General features: G+C 36.1%; 1 long non-coding RNA gene across 1 annotated transcript; it reads right to left on the bottom strand.

Annotated features, from left to right (window-relative positions):
- Positions 1-17,460: 17,460 nt before the first annotated feature.
- LOC143249969 (uncharacterized) lies at positions 17,461-22,858 on the bottom strand. Its single transcript, XR_013028066.1, has 3 exons — positions 22,835-22,858; positions 19,012-19,081; positions 17,461-17,685 (listed from the first exon to the last, which is right to left on the bottom strand). It is a non-coding gene; the product is annotated as an uncharacterized LOC143249969 (long non-coding RNA).
- Positions 22,859-23,118: the final 260 nt, after the last annotated feature.

Here is a 23,118-nt window from a genome sequence, read left to right as displayed (position 1 = left end):
GGGCTATCTGTGCTAGCCGTCCCCAATTTAGCAGTGTAAGACTAGAGGAAACGCAGCTAGTCATCACCACCCACTGTTAACTCTTGGGCTACTCTTTTACATACGAATAATGGGATTGACCGTCACATTATAACGCTCCCAAAACTGAAAGGGCGAGTATGTTTGGTGTGACGGGGACTCAAACCCATCACCCTCGGATTGCAAATCAAGTACCTTAACCACCAGGCCATACCGGGCGTATTATGAGGATACATTGACCATCTGTGAGTAATCAGAGTAAAAAATATATTTAATATTATTTCACCTACTTTTAATTGACTTAGTAAAGCACAACCAGTATAATGTACGTTATATACCTATATATATATATATATACATAAATTATATTTTACGTAACGATTAACTTCATTGAGGAGAAATTATAAATAATTTTTAAAAAGAGGGTAAAAATGAAAAAAATATAATATTTTATCACAAAATATAACTAAAAGTATTTAACATATAATATGAAAATATGTTAATTTGTTATTTTGTTTATGGGTCTTTATGTAGTTAAGCACATAACTATTCAATGGGCTATCTTTATTACGCCCACGCTGAATGTTAAAACCTGGTGTTTGAAAAATAAGCCTTCTGGCTTACCACTGAGACAGTGGGAGCTTTATTATTACTAGTACGGTATAAAACTTGACAATCCTTAATTAAAATAAGAACCCTGGTTCTTATCCTGTTGGTTAATAAATTCGTTTTGATTTCAGTCATGGATCTTGTATAAGAAAAAAATTCCAATGTTTAAATCAGTGAATATGTTCGTATTACATCTCAGTCTAACTAAAATAACCTTAAAAGTTGAATAAGGTTTGTCATATCTATCAGGAATTTGGTTAAGGCCAAGCACCCTACCTTCTGATTTTCATTTTCTCTGGTCAACCAGAACTTCTCAATACTGAAGAAGTTACTCTCGATTCAAAGGATCTTTGAAGATTGTCAGTGGTAATGAGACAGCCATGATTAACCATTTAGATAGGACCTCACGAGAGAACAGATCAGCTGTACTCAGCCATTTCTGAATTTTCAAGACTAGGTACAGACAACAAAATTTTCTTAACCTGGTTTCTGATCAGCCAGACGGTGGCGACTCTCTCAGGACAGTAAGTGACGTCTTCAGCTACACAGTAAACCATTTCTCTCTGTCCACAGAGAAGAATTGAATCCCGGTTTATAGAGCTGTAAATTGATAAACCTATTACTGATCCACTGAGATATTGTTTCGCTTTAAAACTCAACCGATTTCACTTAGAATTCAACAGCGTTCTTAGTTCTTTCCAATATATCAACACGACCAAAGTAACCAGAACGATCTATACAGATTAGCTCATAACGAGATTTCCATTTCAGTTGCTAAAGGAACATTTCTCGATCCATGTTTCATATTTTAAAAAACATAAATAGCATTGAGTTTTTCCACATATCCTATGTGTTGCTAATTCCTATCAGGGCGTTAATAGAAACGTCCTGTTAAGGTTATTAGCAACAGTAAACTCTAAAAGCACTTAAGAGAGGAAATGTGAGTTAAAATGAAATTTCGGTGGGATATTTACTTTCTTATTTTGTTTTGAATTTCGCACAAACCTACAAGAAAGCTATTTGCATTAACCGTTCCCAATTTAGCAGCGTGAGAATAGAGGGAAAGCAGCTATCCATCCTTACCCATCGCCAAATCTTGGGCTACTCTTTTATCAATGAATAGTGGCATTGGCCGTCACATATAACGCTCCCACGGCTGTAAAGGTGAGAACTTTCGGTGGAATGTGGATTAAAACACAAAACCCTCAGAGTACGAGTCAAACACCCTAACCATCTGGTCATGCCGGGCTGGACAATCACTACCCAACAATCATTCAGTTCTGGAACACCACCTACCCATTTCTCTCTTAACTATTCTTTGCAGTTTCTCACTGCCTGGTAGAAATAGAGGTTCATATCCTGTTGTATACAGACGTTTAATTCATGTGTGAATTAACAAAATACCAATTAGACACTTCTAGTTAGCTACGGTGAGCGTTACCCTAATGTTGCTGATAATAAATAAACCTAGAGTATGGTGTTCTCAAAGCGTGTCCACCTGATGTTGTATTAAAGAACAAGACATATAAATTGCATTAGATTGATTATAAATGAAGTTACATAACCAGATAACAATCTGTACGAAAGTACTGATGATGTGCAGTTGTTGTTACATGTAACTTATAAACGTTTTAGAACTGACACTAAGGTACCAATGATGTATGTCAGTTGTCGTTACATATCAGTTATAAAAGTGAATTTGTGGCACAAGGCATCAGTTGTATAGATTAGCTGTCGTTACATCCTAATTTCTGACACAATGCACCAATGGTGAATATTAGCTGTCGTTACATGTCGTTTGTGACACAAGGCACCAATAATATAGTTCAGGTGTCGTTACACGTTAGTGTGTGACACAAGGCACCAGTATTATAGATTAACTGTTGTTACATGTCAGTTTGTGACACAAGGCACCAGTGGTGCTATATTTAATTGTTAGCCGAAGGTTTTTGGACATTTGTTTACTAAAACTCTCGTAAAATGTGGTCTACTTTATTTAATGAGTGAAAACCTTTTCAAGTAGATTTTTGAAAATAATAAATAAAAGTTAGAAACATATTCCTTTTAGAAGATAAATATCTGGGATATTATCAAGTCCCTTTGACAAAAGTCTCCCAGTGAGTATACAGACTCGAAGGTCTAAAATCCAAGCCAAACCTTCCCATAGTGGGCCCTTACAAGGGGTTTTACCTGTTGTTGTTTCGCGAAAACGTAGTACACAACTGAATATAAAGCAAAAATAGCGGTTATTTCTTCAAAACTCAAGAATTCTGTTCTTAACACCTATCGGCGATAACCTTAAAAACATTGTTGTTTCTTTGAGGCATCATAGGATACGTCTAGAAGGCGAGGTTTGAGCTGCAAAGGTATTGTTTATCTGAGAATCAAGAATCATGTTGACGGGAGCGGGGACAACTCTAAAACTGTAAATATTATTGTAAATAATAAATGGAACTAGTGTATAATACTCAAGAGAATGTAAAGAGAGAGTAGGCGGGCCTCACCTACTTACAAGCGAAAAAAATGTTATTACATGATGAACTAATATCAAATTAACGGACAATTTAATATCATTCAGTTGTTAATAAACATTAATAGGTATATATATCACAACGTTTTCATCCAAATTTAACGAATTGCGTTGTTTGTTTCTATTTCGAAACAGTATGTCCCCTAGTGGCTCATTGGCAAGAATAACTTTGGATTGTAATCGAATAATAGTCTCTAGTGGCTAAGCAGTATGTTTGAAAATTTATATTTCTAAAGTTTATAGTCGATTGTTGCGTCAGGGAGGGGCGTATCACAAACAACTTATTAGGCATCTTTGCGTTTACGTCAGAACATTTAAAACATGTAACTAGCACACAATGCTCTCTGTTGGCTAACATTCACATTCGTGAAAACGAATGAATATTAGTATATTTTTATATTAATTTTTAATACTTCAATAACAATATAGTAATTCTGTACGTTATTGTCAATGAATGAAAAGGGCTATTTTAGACATTTTATCACATTCTTAGGTTATACTGGTGAATTAGAACAATTAAGCAGAGGTTCTTAGTGTTAAAATGTGTTAGATTACCTTCATTTCTCAGCATGGGCAAGCGTGTTAAGGCGTTCGACTCGTAATCCGAGGGTCGCGGGTTCGCATCTTCATCGCGCCAAACATGCTCGTCCTTTCCGCCGTGGGGGCGTTATAATGTGCGATCAATCCTACTATTCGTTGGTAAAAGAGTAGCCCAAGAGTTGGCTGTGGGTGGTGATGAGAAGCTGCCTTTCTCTAGTCTTAATTTAATTAGTCTTAATTAGGGACGGCTAGCGAAGATAGCCCTCGAGTAACTTTGCGCGAAATTCTAAAACAAAACATATCAATAACCTCAAGAAGCTGGAATATTATTTTCATAACGTCCTTTACTGGATCACGTAAATACGAGTCCATCCTGTTAGGCTCTGGTTTGCATTTAAGCACAAAGCTACACGATGAGCTATCTGTGCTCTGCCCACTACAGGTATCAAAATCTGGATTCTAGCGTTTAAGTCTGCAGACATACAGCTGTGTCACTGGGAGAGGCTTTGTTATATTATTCATGAAAATTATAATTTTCATTTATGGACAGGGAAACGTCTTAAAGTCACTTGATCGCAACTGCTTCGATTTGACTCTCCTAGTTTGAAGCAACACTGAAGGTAGTTGATTGTTTCGGAAATTCACGCAAAGCTACAAAAGAGTTGTTTTGAGCTAACGATCCCTAATTATGAAATGACAAACTAGAAGAATTGCGCTTCCCAGTTGGTGATTCTGAAGGTACGACTTAGATAGACCATTGTATGGCTTTCTGTTTAATAGCAAAAAACACACAAAAATAATCTATGCAACTAAATTAAAGGCACCCATTGTTAACTCTTTGGTTCTTGTGCCAATTTAATAGAAGCTATATATATAATTTTTAATTTGAAATTGCAAGTATTGAATTAGCGAATAAAATAAAAGTTATAAGTGTGATCAATTAGTTTTTTCTTTATCAGCTGAGGAACTTTGAGTTTTAATTCATAAATCACAGATTTCGAATCAGTCATACTTTTTGAAAACTAATATGTTAATAAAATTGAAAACTTTAATTTTTTATACACCTTGAAGGAACGTACAGCATATTCGATACTCGATTTACTAATATAACGCTTATTCTTAACTCCAATTTCCAGTGACATAGCAACAAGTCTGAAAACTTATAACGCTAAAAAGTGGATTTTGACACCAGTTGCGAGCACTGATCAGATAGTCAATTGTGTTGCTTTGTATTTGACTGTATATCTCGGCCTTTTGGCTCAGATCAAAATGTAGTACCGGATTGTTGGTAAGATGTTGTTTTCATTATCGTCCAGTTAAATTTGTTCCTCGTGTTTTAAGTATTGCTCTTATTTTTTGACCTTAACGTTTTTTTCACATTTAAGTGTATTTGTTAATGTACTATTGTAGTCGGAATGTCTACGATCATCCGCCCGTATTCTCCTAGGCCGCAGTTCATTCGTCTTGTGGTGCCCACGGCTAGGCATTCTTTGGAGGTGATACACGCTGTCGAGGCTAGCCATGTGAAATGTTTGTAACATTTTGGCAGCGGTCGATAAGTTGAGACACTGACGTCGGCCGCTCACGCCCGTCACCTGCTGGACCAAGGATACTTTCCCTTCGGCGATCAACGTGTGTTTGTGGAACCGGCTGGGATGAACATTAAGTGAATGACTATCTGGTCCACCCCGTATAAGATGTCCCATGACTTCATCAAGGACGTGTTATTGACGTATGGGATGGTACGAAAGATTGAACACGAGGCGCATCAAAAGTGGCCGTCTGTGTACACTGGGAACCGGCAAGTCTGTATGGACATGAAGAAGCCAATCCCAAACTTCATCGTCGTGAAAGGGTTCCGGCTGATGGTTAACTGCCCTGGAATGACACGACCGTGTCGCCGCTGTGGTCTCGAAGGTCACCTGTCAACTGCATGTCAGACCCTATGGTGCGGGATATGTCTTACCTTTGGACACATCGACAGTGACTGTACTGTCACGTGCAATGTTTGTAGTAGAGGCCACACGTCCTCGCAATGCCCGAGGCGTGTGGCAAGTTACGATGCGGTGGCTGTGAGGCCGCCAACGGTTGTGCGACCCAAAGGGTTTCCTTCCTTGCTAAGGATGAGGTTGGAGACGAATTGTTAGCCCTCGTCCAGGGGCTATGTTCTGTTGAGTCTGTCACTGAATCTTGGTGGGCGAGTCTCATGGAAGCCTGTGTTTCCTGGTTGAGGCAGGCTGGCATGCGGATTTCACAGGCCCTCCGTCTGACCTTGTGAAGCAGGCAGACGTCTTGGCTGCTTTGCTTTGCGGCAGACCGATGGACTGCTGGGTCTTCTCGGACATCGAGAATTTACGTAGGGTAATAGACTTGGACTATTCCAAGCTATTCCATGCTACGTGTGTCTCTAGTCTGATAAAGTCACTCGATCTCAGAACCATTACTAGAGTTCCTCTGTGCAAGGCACGGGAGATAGTTAAGAACAGACACGTGTCCAGTCTGGTGTTGGAGAATGATCGATCGTCATCTGAGATCTCTGATTTCTTAGATACGTGCCACGGCTATTATAACCGTTTATATGCGGCTACACCAGTGGATGAGGAGTTGTGGGACGACATTACTATGTTTTTGCCTTCTTTCGACTCCTCCTTTCACGACCAGCTGGTGAAACCAATCAGTTTGGGAGAGTGTTGGTCAACCCTTTGGTCCTTGCCACTCGGAAAGTGTCCTGGGCCAGACGGACTGCCAGTGGATATAACCACGTGTGGCTGGTCGTCGGATCCTTGTTTGTCAGGCTCTTCAATAACTGTCTGACTGCAGGGACTATGCCTCCGGGAACGTTGGATGGGATCATTACTCCAATTTGTAAGGATCTCAGCCAGTCAGAAGATCTTTCCTCGTGGCGTCCCATATCGCTCCTTAATGTGGACGCCGAGATTATTTCTAAGGTCCTGTGTGCCCGTTTGGGTGCAGTTGTGCCTTCCTTGGTTCACTGCACTCACACTTGAGGCATCCGGGGCAGAAGTATTCAACAAAATTTGGAGCTTCTCAGGGATCTGTTCCACTACATCACGGATCGGGATATCTCTGCTATATTTGTGTCCCTCGATAACAGTAAAGCGTTTGATCGAGCTCACCACGGCTTTCTGTGGTATGTTCTGGAGAGGTATGGCTTCCCTCCAGTTTTTATCCAGTATGTGCGAACCATGTATTCGACTGCTTCGAGCAGGCTCTTGGTAAATGGGTACCTGTCGTCTTCCTTGCACATTTTACAGGGAGTTCGCCAGGGTTACTCACTGTCTTCTACGCTTTATGCGTTGGTTATAGAGTATCTGCTCTCTTCCCTGTATCACTCGGTCTCGGTACGTGGTCTTCAGATTCTTGGGGTTCGAGCGTGACTTATGTTGCGCATGCAGAAGATGTGAACCTGTTCCTTGCGAACTTTACGTCTTTAGGTTCGGCGTTGGCCATTATCCATAGATACTCTCAGGCCAGTGCTGCCCAGCTGAGTTTTACTAAGTCTCGTGCGAGAACGTTTGGCAAGTGGGCCTCATCTACCGATTCCCCGTTTGGTTTGGATTGGACCTCCTCCCCGGTCACTTGCTTCGGGGTTTGTTTTCTTGCGGGCTCTGGGGCTGATTTGTAGGGGGTGGTTCAGCAGTACACGATTACAGCTACTGCCATGTTAACTTGTTTGATATGGCGGAGGTGGTAAAAAGGAGAATACTCCCCTTGGTATGGTACCTTGGGGCTGTTCTTCCTCTTGGTGACTGCACTGCACGAGCCATTGAACGTCATGTCTTCACCTTCCTGTCGGATGGCAAGCCAGAGAGAGTGTCTAAGATTTCCTTAACGCAACCGTCTTGCAGGGGAGGTCCGGGCGTACCATGTGTCCGGACCCAGTGTCTTTCTCTTCTACTGTCCTCTACGTTTCGTTATCTGTCATGTTTGTTGCCCCCTCGTTCGTTTCCTGGTTGGCACGGGGTGCAGGCTCTTTGGTGTTCTTTTGGGCCAGCAGACACCAATGTGTTTTGATCATCCTTTCTGGTATATTGACGCTGCTGCTGCGATTCGGCGGTGTCGTGCTGTGGCTGCAGACGGACTCCCGTTCCCTCCCCAATGTCGGGAGACCTGGGAGAGAGTTGCGCTCCTTTTCCGAGTCCTGCCTCTCACGGTGGAGATTGTCCTGTGTCATGTACTGATCCCTGTTCCCAGTCATCTGGCCTTTTCCTTTCAATATACACTATTGTTAAGTATGTCATCTGGCTTGCTTGAAACAAGTTAGTTTACGAGCAAGCACCGGTCTCGTACTTTTCGATATTGGGAAGGGCCAGATATAGACTGTTACTCCGACTTCAGACGGACTATCATCGTTTGAGTCCAGGGATATTTTATCATCTGTGGCGACCGGACGTCTCGGCTCTTTGTGTTTTGGTAGGGGGTCAGGTGGAGATTGGATTCTGAACCATCCTGTTTCTGCCCTTGCTTTGTTTTAGTTAACTTTTGTTTACCTTATTTTATTTTTGCACATTAAATTTTGTTTAACACGCTGTTTTTAACTTGTATAATTTTGCTGTGTTTTTACATTTTTACTTTTGTACATCTTGTACATTTTGCTATATTTAACTTGTGTTTTATTTTTAATTTCTGCTCACATTTTGTTCATTCTTCATGTTTATTAAAATTGTATCTTTTTTGTTTAACTTTAATCTACTTTGTTTAACTTTTGTACATTTTACTTTGCTTATTTTCCCTTGTATTTCTACTTTTTTGTATAATTTTGCTGTGTTTTATTTACTTTGTGTCTTTTTGTCATTTTTGTTTTGTAATTTCTGTACATTTTTCTCACTGTCACCATTTTTGTCATTATTTCATTGTACATTTTGCTTTTTGTACAGTCCCTTGTTTTGGTTTTGTACTGTTCCTTGTTTTTTCAATGAACACAAATTGGGCTTTGTGTTTTAATTGTACATAAACAAAGCTTGATACGTTCTTTATTTTTAAGTATATAGTTAATTTCTTTTCAATAGATATCGCCAAAAATGTGAACACTATGAAATTAGCTTAAATACTAACTGCTCAAAAGTTTAAGACCATAACAAAAATAAGTCCTAAACAGGGTAGGAAATGCCCAACAAGAGGTCTCAGTAGTGAGTTGCACGGCCGTCATTGCGTATAACTGCAAACACTCGCTTTGGCATGATCGATAGAGGCGTTTGCAAAAGGCTGGCTGGAATGTTATTCCAAGTAGTAAAGATGGCTTCACGAAAATTATGCACTGTTTGAAATTGATATCCATTTTTATAGACTTCCCTTGCCATCCACCCCCCAAACATTTTGAATGGGGTTCAGTTCGAATGAACACGTTAGATGGTCCAAAAGTATCACGTTATTCGCCAAGAAAAATTCCTTTGTTCTGTGGGCATTGTCGATTGCAGCGTTGTCCTGCTGAAAGATCCAGTCATTTCTACACAAGCGAGGACCTTCAGTCAATAAGGATGCTCTCTCCAACATGTCAATGTAGCCGACTGCTGTTTGACGCCCCTGTATAACTTGAAGCTCCATTGTTCCATGGAAGAAGAAAACACCTCAGATCATGGTGGAACCTCCTCTACTGTGTCGTGTAAAAAATGTCTCTGGTGGGATATCCTTATCGTGCCAGTAATGTTGAAAGCCATCTGAACCATCCTGGTTAAATTTTGTCTCATCAGAGAACAAAACCTTCGTCCACTTTTCTATGTCTCATGTTTGGTGCTTCTCAGCAAAGTTTAACCGAGCTGTTTCGTCGTGTGAAAGGAGGCGCGGCCTTTAGATACGTTTACGGTTTTCAACGCCCTTCTCTCGTCGATACCCTTTTATTGTTCTTCAGCTGCATTCTGCGTCCGTAAGTACCTTAATCTGATTCGACGATCGCCTGGTGTCTTGCCGGACAACCCGTCGAATCCTCCTGATCAACGCCGGCGAAACTTTCTTGGGCCGACCATTTGAAATTCTTGTTCCGTATTCTTCAGGATCCTTTAAGAAATTTGCAACAGCAGTTTTACTACGCCCAATTTTACCAGCGATGGCACGCTGAAAGAGATCTTGCTTTTGCAGCTCGACAATTCTGCTACGTTCAAATTCTGTCAACGTTTTAGCCTTTGCCATGTAACATAGGAAATGTCAGTGGGTGATGTTGATAACGATAATGCTTGAACACAAATGACTAAATTTCGTTACGTGTTTACCGATTAACGCTTCGTTTCAGTATGATCTTGAAACTTTTAACTAGCAAGTATTTAGGCTAATTTCATAGTGTTCACATTTTCCATATTAAATGCTAAAAACGTTTTTTATTTTTATTTTCTCTTTTCTTATTTTCATCTTTCTAAGCTCTTCTCAAATAAGTGGTTGAGTCTAACAAAGAAAAATGCATTTTTTATGTTCATTGGCCTTAAGATTTTGGTAAGCAGAGTATGTGTATAGAAACATGATCCAGTAAATCATGAATATTTGTCATAAAGAAACAGTCATATCTCTGTGTGATGACATGTGAGGTGAATTTGGTTGAAGGTGTTCATACTCCAAACAACAAACATAGAATTTATTTGTTTTAACCAAAATCAGTTCAGCTGATCGTCACATCATAATGTCTTCGAGGAGAAAAAAGTGAACGTAGTCGGCGATGTGTTTCGATCCTATAATATCAGACTTTAAGTATACAACATTGATCTAAATATTTTCCCCATTTATTATAGTTATAACACAAAACAACCGTAAACTCGTTAGAATGTACGTTTTGTACAGGCTGTATAGTTCATTTTTTTCTGTCCCAAAGCAGGTAGATATTTTGTTTGTTTGATTTTTGAATTTCGTTGAAAAATACAGGAGGGCTGTCTGCACTAGCCTTCCCTCATTTAGTAGTATGAGACTAGAAGAAAAGCAAGTAGTCTTCACTACCCAGCGCCAGTTCTTGGGTCACACTTTTATAAATGAATAGTGGGATTAACCGTCTTATTATAACGGACCCACGACGGGCTCGCGACACTCAGATTACCTCATGACTATACTGTGCCGGTAGACATATACTTCGTCAACAGTAACGAGATACTTCTATTTCTTACATGGCAGAATGCTTGGTGTGACCTGTATTACACTCAGATTACCTCATGACCATACTGTGCCGGTAGACATACACTTCGTCAACAGTAACGAGATACTTCTCTTTCTTACATGGCAGAATGCTTGGTGTGACCTGTATTACACTCAGATTACCTCATGACCATACTGTGCCGGTAGACATACACTTCGTCAACAGTAACGAGATACTTCTCTTTCTTACATGGCAGAATGCTTGGTGTGACCTGTATTACACTCAGATTACCTCATGACCACACTGTGCCGGTAGACATACACTTCGTCAACAGTAACGAGATACTTCTCTTTCTTACATGGCAGAATGCTTGGTGTGACCTGTATTACACTCAGATTACCTCATGACCATACTGTGCCGGTAGACATACACTTCGTCAACAGTAACGAGATACTTCTCTTTCTTACATGACAGAATGCTTGGTGTGACCTGTATTACACTCAGATTACCTCATGACCATACTGTGCCGGTAGACATACACTTCGTCAACAGTAACGAGATACTTCTCTTTCTCACATGGCAGAAGACGTTTGAACCGATTCACATATTTAGATATTAAGAAATTTTCTTGTTCTAAGGTTGTCAGAGAACCGAGTTTTGCTCGTGCTTTGTGAAAATGGAAAACAAAAATATTTTAATGGGTACAGCAACATCGATGTTTGTTTGAAGATTTATGAAAACAAATAAGATTGTAATGTTTGTTGATTTGTTGGTTCTGAGTCGTAAAACTAGCAGACAACACAGCGACAGCGCACGTAAGAAAACACCACGAGCCTGTAGATCTAGTTCTAACGTCTTCTCCTGGAAACCGAATTCTCCGTCCAAGAAAAACGATCACTACAAAGACCGATTTAATTGAAGTTATACACGACAATACATAGGTTGTTAACAATATAACGTGATAAGAACATATTTAACATTAACAATATTTGATAGAACTGTTGAACATATAGTATAATGTCTGTCTGCTGATAAAACTAATGTAAAACATAAATTGTCTAGTTAACAGTGATGGCGAACCTATGGCACGCGTGCCAGAGGTGGCACGCAAGGCCACGATTGCTGGCACGTGATAGGATTCCCGCATCTTTGCTAAGAAGTATGTTGAATTTCAGGAAAACTATACTTGGAGTAATAAATTCTGTGCCCTGCGTAAAACACTTGAGAAAATAGAGTGTGGAGGGATCTTGGAAGAAAACGTTGCAAAGAGTTGTGAAAATGAAATTCTTAAAGTGTGGAATTCTTTGCCAATTAATTTTAAGTCAATGAAATTACTTGGAATAGCTCTTCTTACTTTGTTTGGATCATCTTACGCTTGTGAGCAGCTGTTTTCAACTTTGAATTTCATCAAATCAGACAGAAGAAACAAGCTTACAGATGAACTGAGTGCTGCATGTGTTGCTCTCAAATCAACAAGTTATCCGAGTGTTCACAACCGCAGAGATCGCATTGATTTAACAAAATTCAAGACAAAATATACAAATTTTAAGTCAAGGCTATTTATTAGTTTCATTGAAACTTTTGTAATTCGACTTTTTAAAATTAAAAATACTCATCAAAAGTCGGTTTTTTTTGGAAAGTAACTGTCATTTTTATGAAAATCCTGGCACATTCAAATAGGCAAAATAATTTTGGGTCACAATTGAGGCACGCAATCTCTAAAAGGTTCGCCATCACTGGTCTAGTACATGAAGCGTAATATTTTAATGGTAAATATTATAAGTGTTTCACAGAGGGCGCTAGTGTAGACAATTACTGATAGTGTATAACAACCAAACAACATCTACTAAATCTTCAGCTCTACAATGTGTATAAAATTTTATTTATTTTTGATTAACAGTTTAACACTAAAAATACATCAGAATAATAACAACAAACTATAATGTTTTAAGATAAATAAGCAACACTAGTTTATATGTGACTAAATAGTAACATTAATTTTAAACATCTTAACTTACACTTATTATCAGACATTTTACCGCGTGAGACATTCAATACAATGAAAACACTTTTTCATTGTTTACCAATAATTGAAGTTGAACTATCAATAAAGATGAACCTTGAACTGTATATGTTTTAAAATAGACTCCTAACCTTGAAGTGTCTCGTTACTTAATAAAGTAGATATGTTGTCTGTGGTTAATCACTGCACTCTAACACTGCTATTCATTTTTTATCATAACTTACACAAAATAAGATACTAAACGACTTTCTGTTCTTTGTAATTTATATTTTGTTTACAGTTCCAACAGTTCAACTGTACAGGATTCTAGATAAACTAACACTAGAAAAAACATATTGTTATATCACAGTGTAAGAATATGTTTTGTATGTAATAACTGGTGCATAATAATACTGTAGATACTTCTGTATGAGAGACGTTTAATTAAATACCAAATGACTTCCTGTACTTGTTTGTTTGGTTTGTTTTGGAAATAAGCACAATGCTATACAATGGGCTATCTGTGCTACGCCCACAATGGGTACCGAATCCCGGTTTTAAGCGGTGCTTTTTGTACTTTAACACATTGGTTTTATTTCATGTTCCGGCATTAAGATAATCACATGTAACTTGCTGTATAACCAAACTCAGAAACTTATTATCCGTATAATGAAAACACATTAAACTTGCTACCAACTATAAGACATTACACTGTATTTGGTTCAGTAAATGAAAACTCACAAATCCTTTAAAATGTACTATTTCATACTTATGTATGTCGAATTATATTCATGTGGTCAGTGTTTGAAGAAACGTTTCCATGTGTAACCTATTTTCAGTTCCTACTCTAGGTCCTCCAGCGACAAACTCCAAACAACAACGTTTGTTAAAAATCTGTTGGTTTTGTAAATACTTTATTAACTTCTAGAATCTACCATGTAAGCGTGGAAAGTTATCAGTGTTACGTTAAGTGTTGTTCTTCAATCGCTCTCTTCCCAGTTGTAAGGAATTCAACATCAGCTTTAGTGTTTCTTCACATGATATGAATTGTTTTTTGTCTTCATCCAAACCTTTTTCATTCACAAGTCCTTAAGTGTTGCTATTGTCGTTAAGAATCAACGATAAGTTCAACACACACGTTTTACTTCTACTATTTGTTTAATTCATGAAACTAAATTCTAAAACAGCTAACCCATCGTCTTCACATAGTCTCCTATGGCACAGCGGTAAGTTTATGTAGTTACAACGTTCAAATGCGGAGTATTATTCACAAGTGAACAAAGCAGATAGACCAGTGTGGCTTTGTTCTTGTGAAAAAACAACAACATATTTTTATCGTTATGTCACATCAGAGAAATAAAACATTCTGTCGTTCAGCTTTAATTTTATGAAATAAGAAACTCTCTATTATTACAGTAAGTGGCGCTGCTTTTACAGTAGATGGCACTGCTTTAAATTATATTTATGAGTAAAGTTGACATTCAGTTTTCAGTATTATCATAATTATTGTAATTACGTGTTACAAAATACTGACTCCATAATGTTATATGAAATATAAATAAACATATTGATTCATAACAATAATATATAAGTATTATGAAATCCTTTGTCATTGTGTTATAATGAATTTTATTCGTCACTCTTTCTCCATTTGTGAACCTAGCTAATAAACATCACTTCAATAAAACTGTTAAAATTACTTCAGTACTCAGGTCAACCAACGATGTTACTGAACACATCACAAAATATAATATTATTTCACACTTTCGTTAGTTTTGAGTTCGTCAATAAAAACCTCCTTCTATTTGTTTCTAAACCAATCTTCTTTATTGTTTTCAGGATAACATATTATGTAAAATTCAGTTATATATTCTAATTCGATACCATTTGTCAAGTTTAGTTATAACACTATGATTACATGTATACATTCCAGATAGTACATGAAAAACCTAACCATCAGAATGAAACACATTTAGACCAACTGTTGGATAAATATAACCAGGGTAATAATACAAGGACAGTTGTGTAACTTGGGTAATAATACAATGGCAATTGTGTAACCTGGGTAATAATACAAGGACAGTTGCGTAACCTGGGTAATAATACAAGGACAGTTGTGTAACTTGGGTAATAATACAATGACAATTGTGTAACCTGGGTAATAATACAAGGACAGTTGTGTAACCTGGGTAATAATACAAGGACAGTTGTGAAACCTGGGTAATAATACAAGGACGGTTGTGTAACCTGGGTAGTAATACAAGGACGGTTGTGTAACCTGGGTAGTAATACAAGGACGGTTGTGTAACCTAGATAATAATACAAGGAAAGTTGTGTTACCTGGGTAATAATACAAGGAGAGTTGTGTAACTTGGGTAATAATACATGGACAGTTGTGTAACTTGGGCAATAATACAAGGACAGTTGTGTAGAGATTTTCTTCCTTCATCGACATGTGATGGGTCTGTGAGAAAATATCCATTGAGGGAAAGATTTGGGCATTACATTAAATATCCAGTCATCCCATCCTCCGTCTTTCCACATCTGAACACATTCACTGTCTACAAGCGGTATATTATTAATTCCTGTTTGAACTTTTATGTAACGATATATCCCATAGTATAACATGAACTTCCGTTGCTGATTGTTTCATATTTGATGAAGCCATACTATACATGACAGTCAGTACTAACAGTACATTGGTGTCAGCTTCTAAGTATGTAGAGTTGAGGCTGGCATTTTCTTCTGTACTTAACTAAATCTGTAACTCGAATTAGTTAGAAATACCTTTGATAAAACATCTTTGAAATGGTCTGTAGTAAATTTTAGTAGAATAAATAATGCTATTTATTAGTAGAAGTTTGAAACCAAACTGACCAATAGTTCTTCCATTTGTAAGCAACATCAATAGATTAAATGCCAGTACCTCTGAAAACAGAATACATCCAACATAATAGACAGAAATAGAATATCGTAAATTAGATAAACATTTAGAAATATTTAACACTAAACTACCAGTACCATTATTTCGAATATTCGTTTATCTGATTAGACATAATGTTCAAGGATTTAATTATTTTATTGATTTCAAAATAGAATTACGTTTAATTAGGAGTTATATTACAAATTTTGAATAAAAAACTAATACTTATTGTATGTTACAACTTAATTTTGGTGTTAAAAAGCCTGAGATGGCTCATTCTATATAGTGGTTAAGGTAATCGACTCGTAATTTGAAGGTTGCGGGTTCGATTCCTTATCCCACCCATCATGCTCGCTCTTTCAGCCATGTTGGGCATTTTTCGTTGGTAAAAGAGTAGTCCAAGAGTTTTGAGTAATTATCTAGTCTTACGTTGCAAAATTGGGAATGACTAGTATAAATAGCCCTCGTGTAATTTTGCGCCAAAACCGAACTAATTAAACAGAAAATTTTCTTTGACAACAATTGTTTGTTGTAATAAACGGTCGTTCTACAAAGTGGGATATTCTCTCTTAACCTGAAGATCACCTAGGAAACGTTGTTCTTATCAATAAAAGTGTTGATACCCATAGTAGCCGTTCTGAGATACAAAGACAGGCATCATAGTGTTATTATCATTGACAAAAATTATTATTTCAAGAGTTGTCTTCCTACACACCAGACGGAAGCTAATTTTTGTGAAGAAATTTAACTCAACAAATATTGACTTCTTATATTTTAATCAAATACAGAATTGGTAAACACATTCAATATTATTAGATTTGTATTTTCAATAATCAGCTAAATTAACTTCGAGTGGGGGACCAAATGAACACCAGAATTAAAGTTTTGATGATTTAGAACATGTGAAATTTTTACCAAATTATTGGAAAGTTTCCAAAAATATTAACCGAAACATGTTAAAAACTTCCAGATAAAACTATCTTGATTTGACACGTTAAATTTCATTATTTGTGTAATTATTGATTTAATACCTTTCAACGTACGTGGAAGACAACTAATATAAACTATTACATAACCGAACCAACAAACTAATTACAAATGTGTTACAAAATGTGATATTTAACCATTCTTAATATGTAATATGTCGTTTGAACACCGACATCTCATTCTTCTGGTTTATATTATTTTAATATAAACTATTACATAACCGAACCAACAAACTAATTACAAATGTGTTACAAAATGTGATATTTAACTATTCTTAATATGTAATATGTCGTTTGAACACCGACATCTCATTCTTCTGGTTTATATTATTTTAATCTCTATTACTATTATTTTATTACTTTATGTGAGACTGGTGAATGCAGGATAAAAATGACAGATGTAAGGTTCCTCAGTCACCTCCAAAATATAGAGTACATTTTATATCCCACATTATAGTCTCTACACATTTTTTCAATTTGTATATCATTTTTTACATCTGTCTTGGCTTGTTTTTGGTTATAACAAATAAATATCAGAGGTGTTGATTTCCTGTTTTTAACTCAGTCCTTAGTTTTGATTCATTTAACTTAACACAAAGCTTATTAATAGAATACTGTTAATTAGAATATTAACTGTATTAATATTCTAGCCACACACACACACTTTCCGTTGAGCAACTGGTAAGGTGGAGAACTTATATTACTAAATTCCGGGTTTCGATTCCCTGAGTGTTTTGAACTAAGATAGATCTTAGCTTTGTGTTTAACAACAAGCAAAAACAAGAATTATTTATTTTTATTGATAACAAAATTACATATGGATACTAAAATATCCTCAGAATATATCGCTTCCTTCTACGCTTTAAACCATAGGGTTCCAGTTAAAGATTCCATAACCACCTCCACTTCCAGCAACTCCATTACCACTAGGACAACAATATGAAGGAGGAACATCACAGTGAACAAAATTTGTTGCACATGCGATGTCATCTCGGAAATTCCCCTCTAGTTCAGGTAGTAAACAAAGTAACGTCATTAGAATATATATCACCTATAATATTTTATAATGATTTTTTAATCGTCACTGTTTATCTACTTGTGAAGCCTAGCTAATAAACATTATATTCATAAAACTGTTAAAATTACGTCAATATCAAGATCAACCGTTAATGTTACAGAACACGTCACAAAAAATAGTCATATTTAACAGTTACGTTATTTACCGAGTTTGTCAGTAAAATCTATTGTTAATCTATAAACCAATCTACTTTGTTTCTAGAACAGTATCTTATATTAAATTTCAACTTTCCGTAGCGTCACTAAAAGTACATAAAAATTATCTGCAAAAACACATTAAAGTGATTCTCCGTTGCTTACCTTATACACTAAATATTGTATTTTACGCCTCAGTTAGAGGCTACAGCGTGGAAGACGAACCCTAATTTGTGACAGAGAATTCTAATAAAAAATTGACTTTACAACCAACACTTTAACATATCCTTGATTTTCTTCAATTTACTGAGTAAAGACATAATATATTCCACAGTATATCGACAATATTAGTTCAATTGTTTTGTATTACTGAAGATACTTGTAGTTAGTAAGTAATGACATTATGATCTGTATGAGAGGCCGATTTGAGTAGATCCCAAGTTAACCTCTTGTCGTCTTAACTCATCACCTTTGTCTTGAGACACTCATGAGAAATATAAACAAAAAAATGTGCGTATTACATTTATAAAATACGGTATATTGTTCTCACGGTTGTGGATTGTATGTCATAACAAACACGACTACAGCACAAGATCAATCATATAAACAGCTGTCGTATTAATGTAATTATTATTTTGTACACTAGTTAATTAACAATTATCTGTTACTTTATTATCTATATTACTTACTATCAGTTTGATATTCAGTTGTAGCAACAAATGCAATTTAAATTAAAATATTTACTTCAAAAGTTATAAGAACAAATTTTATAAAAATGCATGGTTGTGTCACCCTGTGTTGCTGTTTCACACATGTAATCATTTTAAAATAATTTAATTTCTCACTTTAAATTGCTGTCAAATATATAGTCATCAAGAGAAGTATATTGTTTTTTACATTCTTTCATTATAGACAATATTCGAATTTTTAGATACACGTCGTTGGTATAAACTTAGTTTCATTAAATATTATGTTACAAACCTCCGTTAATAACAAGAAATCAACATTGTGGCAGTTTCTTAAACGATACAGACAAACGTAACTTATAATAATTGATATTTCTATCATACCATTTAAACTGTTTGTATGAATTCAGTGTTAAAGAATTCATACTCTCACCTGGAGTTGATTCCAACAGTGTTGTAAACATCAAAAGTATAATAATTGTTGTAGTCTTCATTTTTCTGATCTGTTAAAATCAGTATTAATACAGTTAGAGAAATGTGACTTTTAACAAAGCCTAAAATAAAAGATCGAAACTTAGTAGAGCCCATGAATTCTATATCTTACTAGCTTCAGATATATTAGAACAGAGGTACTTTTTATGAACGGAAGTAGAGAGTTACAGAAGAAACAAGTTCCCGATTTATCACAGGAACACTAAAACCATTACAATAACTGGACAACATCTAATGCAAGATTTCTTTAGGATAAAAATTACATTTTGTAAATACCGTTTAACAACAAAAATAATTTTATATCGATTTTTTTCTTTTCTTGGAGGTTTCTCGAACTTAATAAAACATGAAAGTAAAAACTTCTTTATTAAAGAAAGTTTATATCTAAGAACAATACCAGATCGATCAACTAAAACACACAGAATTAAAGTTTAACAATGAATAGAAAAACGTTGAAGTTATCACGCCTGTGGTAAAATATTGACTTATAAAATGAAAACAAAATATTAGTTTGTGTTAACATGATAAAAATAATTATTCAGATAAGTATTTAAGATCTGTACTTTGTTTAATATTAATTATAATTACTATTATAAAGAAATACTCTCAAACATGATATAAAAATTATATTACTAAGGAGTATTCAATTATTAGGTACTTCAACCACGTTTAATCGGAGTGTAAATATACAGTTAGACTATGCTAAACTAAACTAAACTAACGTGGCAGGGGTTCAGTTTAGAGAGAGAGAAATCCGAAGAGTTCTCTCTCCAACTGGGGTGTTCAGGAACTTTGTAGTTCCTCTTCGTCCCCTTTCGTGAATTGTTATTAGGATTAAGTGGTGGTTTTTTTATTATTATTATTATTTTAATAAATTAATTATCGTTATTATTCTTGACTTTTTGGGTGGGGAATGTCTCACTAAATGGTCTTTTGGGTGGAGGCAAAGGTGGCAGTGGAAAGAAGGAAAGGTCGGGACCTGTCTCGAAAAGAAAAAGTTGGGTAGATGTGAACATGAATGTAATTCATTCAAGTTCAGATCAAATCAAACGGCCCGATTCTGGGTCTGGCAAAAAGGTTGCCTGGGCTGGGATCTAGAAATCCAATGCCTGAAGATTTTGATGTGGGGGGAAACGGGAGTACCCCGAGAAAACCCACTTTCACCCGACAGGCGCCGAAAGTTTTGCCTGTCGTGTGCCCTGTACCTGAAAAAAAAAAAGGAATTCATGTTAATAACATAGTTATTATGTATTTAGACTCTTTGTTGAGTGGATTGTGATTCTTGAAATATGTTGTATGGTGATATGTATTTTGTTGGTGCACTTGATAATTTGTGTAGTGATGCCGTTAGTTTGTTTCTGTTTTCTGCTTTTCGATAATATTTCATAGAAAGTTCTGTTATTCTATCTCTTATAGTTGGTAAATTACTAATTTGGTGTAGATAATTTGTTGGTGTAAAAGATGGTAAACTGAATGCGGATTTTAATATTTTGTTTTGTTGCACTTGGATTTTTTTGGAGTGTGTTGTTTGACATGTTGTATGTTACTTGACATCCGTACTCTATTAGTGGACGGATGTAAGCCTTGTATATTTGTATAATGGTGTTCGGTGCACATTTTGATTGTTTACCAGTTATAGTCTTTAGATATGAAATCCTTTTTCTTATTGATGAGTGTATATTGTTTATGTGTTTTTTCCATGTTAGTTTTGTGTCGAAAGTGACGCCAAGGAATGTGATGTTTTTGCTCATGTTGATGGTTGTGTTTCCAAGTGATAGATTTATTTTTTCTAGATTTTTTCTTTGCTTCTTTAGTTTTCTATAGAAGGTGATTGCTTGTGTTTTTGTCGGATTTAACACGACCCTCCACTTGTTGCTCCATGTTGAGACGTTGTTTAGTGATTCTTGTACGCGAGACATGGCCATTACTGGGTTTCTGGAGGTGCTCCAGATTGCGATGTCATCTGCGTATTGTGAATTGGTTAGACTATGGTCCTGATACTCAGCTTATATAGTCGTATTTTTAATGAGATGCACAGTTCTGAGAACATCACAACCAATCAGAATAATTCCATTAACAGTTGACGTCAAGTGTCAAATTACAATATTTTCGAGACATGTAGAGAGACAGATTGAACCAATAGGAAGCTGTGAGTGATTATTTGTTATTTACATGTGATACATTTCTGTTAAAGTGGCTCATGTAGTGGTGGAAAGACTTTAAACCTGTAAGTGGTAATGAAGTTGTGTGATTAGGGTAGAATGGATAGTAACATGTAAGTAGTTGTGTTTCATGGATATTCACAAATGGTTTATATATAAATAAATCGTGTGGAACACACGTAGCTATTGTAACATTAGAACAAACGAGCTTCGATGTGCAATATTATAGACAAAACGTAGTTATTTTATCTTTAGAACACACAGGTGTCTATAAAGACATTTATTTAACCATAAGTATACAGGCAAACTAAATGATTTTTGTATCGTAATCATGTTGACACGCTGTCTGTTTCTTTGTTTGACTTAAACTTCCCACAAATTTATACGAGAATTATCTGCGCTAGCCGTCCTTAAGTTACCTGAGTGAGATAAGAAGGAAGGCTAATAGCCATCACCATCCTCCTCAACTGTTAGTTACTTTTTATTTACAAATTCTGGGATCAACCGTTACTTATAACGCCTCTTTGGCTGAATGGGCAAACAAGTTTCATGAGTGGGGGATTCATACTCGTTACCTTAAGAATTCGAGTCACTCACCACCTAGCCGTATCAGGACGGTATACATACACTTAGTTCAGTGTGACGACATACTCTTGTTTGTCACATGACATAAGTCATTTGTACAGTTTTATGATACACTACAGTTCCAAACATGTGAAACTCTTATCTAATTATTTATTATGAGTCGAACGCCTTAACCACCTGTCCATGCCGGGCCTTTTTTTAATTCATGAAGCTAAATTCTAAAACGGCTGACTCAACACCTTCACACAGCTCCCTGGAGTACAGCATAAGTTTAAGTAGTTACACAACAGAAACACCATTGTGACTTTGTTCTTATAACAAACAAAGTGTTCAGATATTTATACTGTTCTGTCACAGTAACAAAACATTTTGTCGTATATCTTTATTGATACGAAACAAGAAAATCTTCACAAGCAGTGAATATTAAAAATATACAATAGTACTTATAATATGAACCATGATGAGCATCTAAATTTAACATTTACCAAAAATAAAACTTTTATGACACTTTTTGTTCCTACTGATAATTTAATTTTAATAACTGATTGAATCCTGTCTTGCTTAGCTGTTAGCGCGATAATTTACCTCACACATCACATGCCACTTGTTATTTCTGTTTACATTTAATGATAAAAATTCCGAATAAAATATTTCACTAGAAATTGCTTTTGAAATGTTTTATAGAAATATAACAATTGTTGTAAATATTGTATAAGCCTCTAGAATTTATCATCTGGGAAACTTGAAGCGTTAAAACTTCTCAGGTTAACTTCAAAAAATGCTTTTTAAAAGGTAGAGGGCAGTACGAAAATTGAAGTGTCATTCGATTATTTAAAAGCCTTAAACAAGAAATTAAACGATACATTATTAATTACTGTTTTTGTTTCTATAATTACGCCATCTGTAAGAGTCTTAGTGTACTAATATGTTGTTTTTTTTTTTTGCATTTGTTAATTTCCTACGAAGCTAGCTGTCTCTACTTTTGAAATCTTAGACAGCTTGTAAAAAACCACCTACCTTCCTAACTGTCGGAATATACCGGGTTTAATCCAACTGTGAGACATTTATAACCTGAGGTAATGATACAAAAACAAAGGTGTAGACTTTTCTTCCACCACCGACAAAATTACACCTGATGGGTCTGTGAGTGGGTGTGTGTTTTCTAAAGATCGGATTACCTTCTGAGCCCACCAAGGGGAATCGAACCCCTGATTTGAACGTTGTAAATCCGTAAACATACCGCTATATTAGCAGGGGGCAATATATTATCTGCGCTACACACTCTGCGGGGGGAAATTTCC

This window comes from Tachypleus tridentatus, chromosome 4 (assembly GCF_004210375.1).
Source record: "Tachypleus tridentatus isolate NWPU-2018 chromosome 4, ASM421037v1, whole genome shotgun sequence".
In the NCBI taxonomy this organism is placed as follows: Eukaryota; Metazoa; Arthropoda; class Merostomata; order Xiphosura; family Limulidae; genus Tachypleus; species Tachypleus tridentatus.
This window is presented reverse-complemented; position numbering and strand designations above follow the sequence as displayed.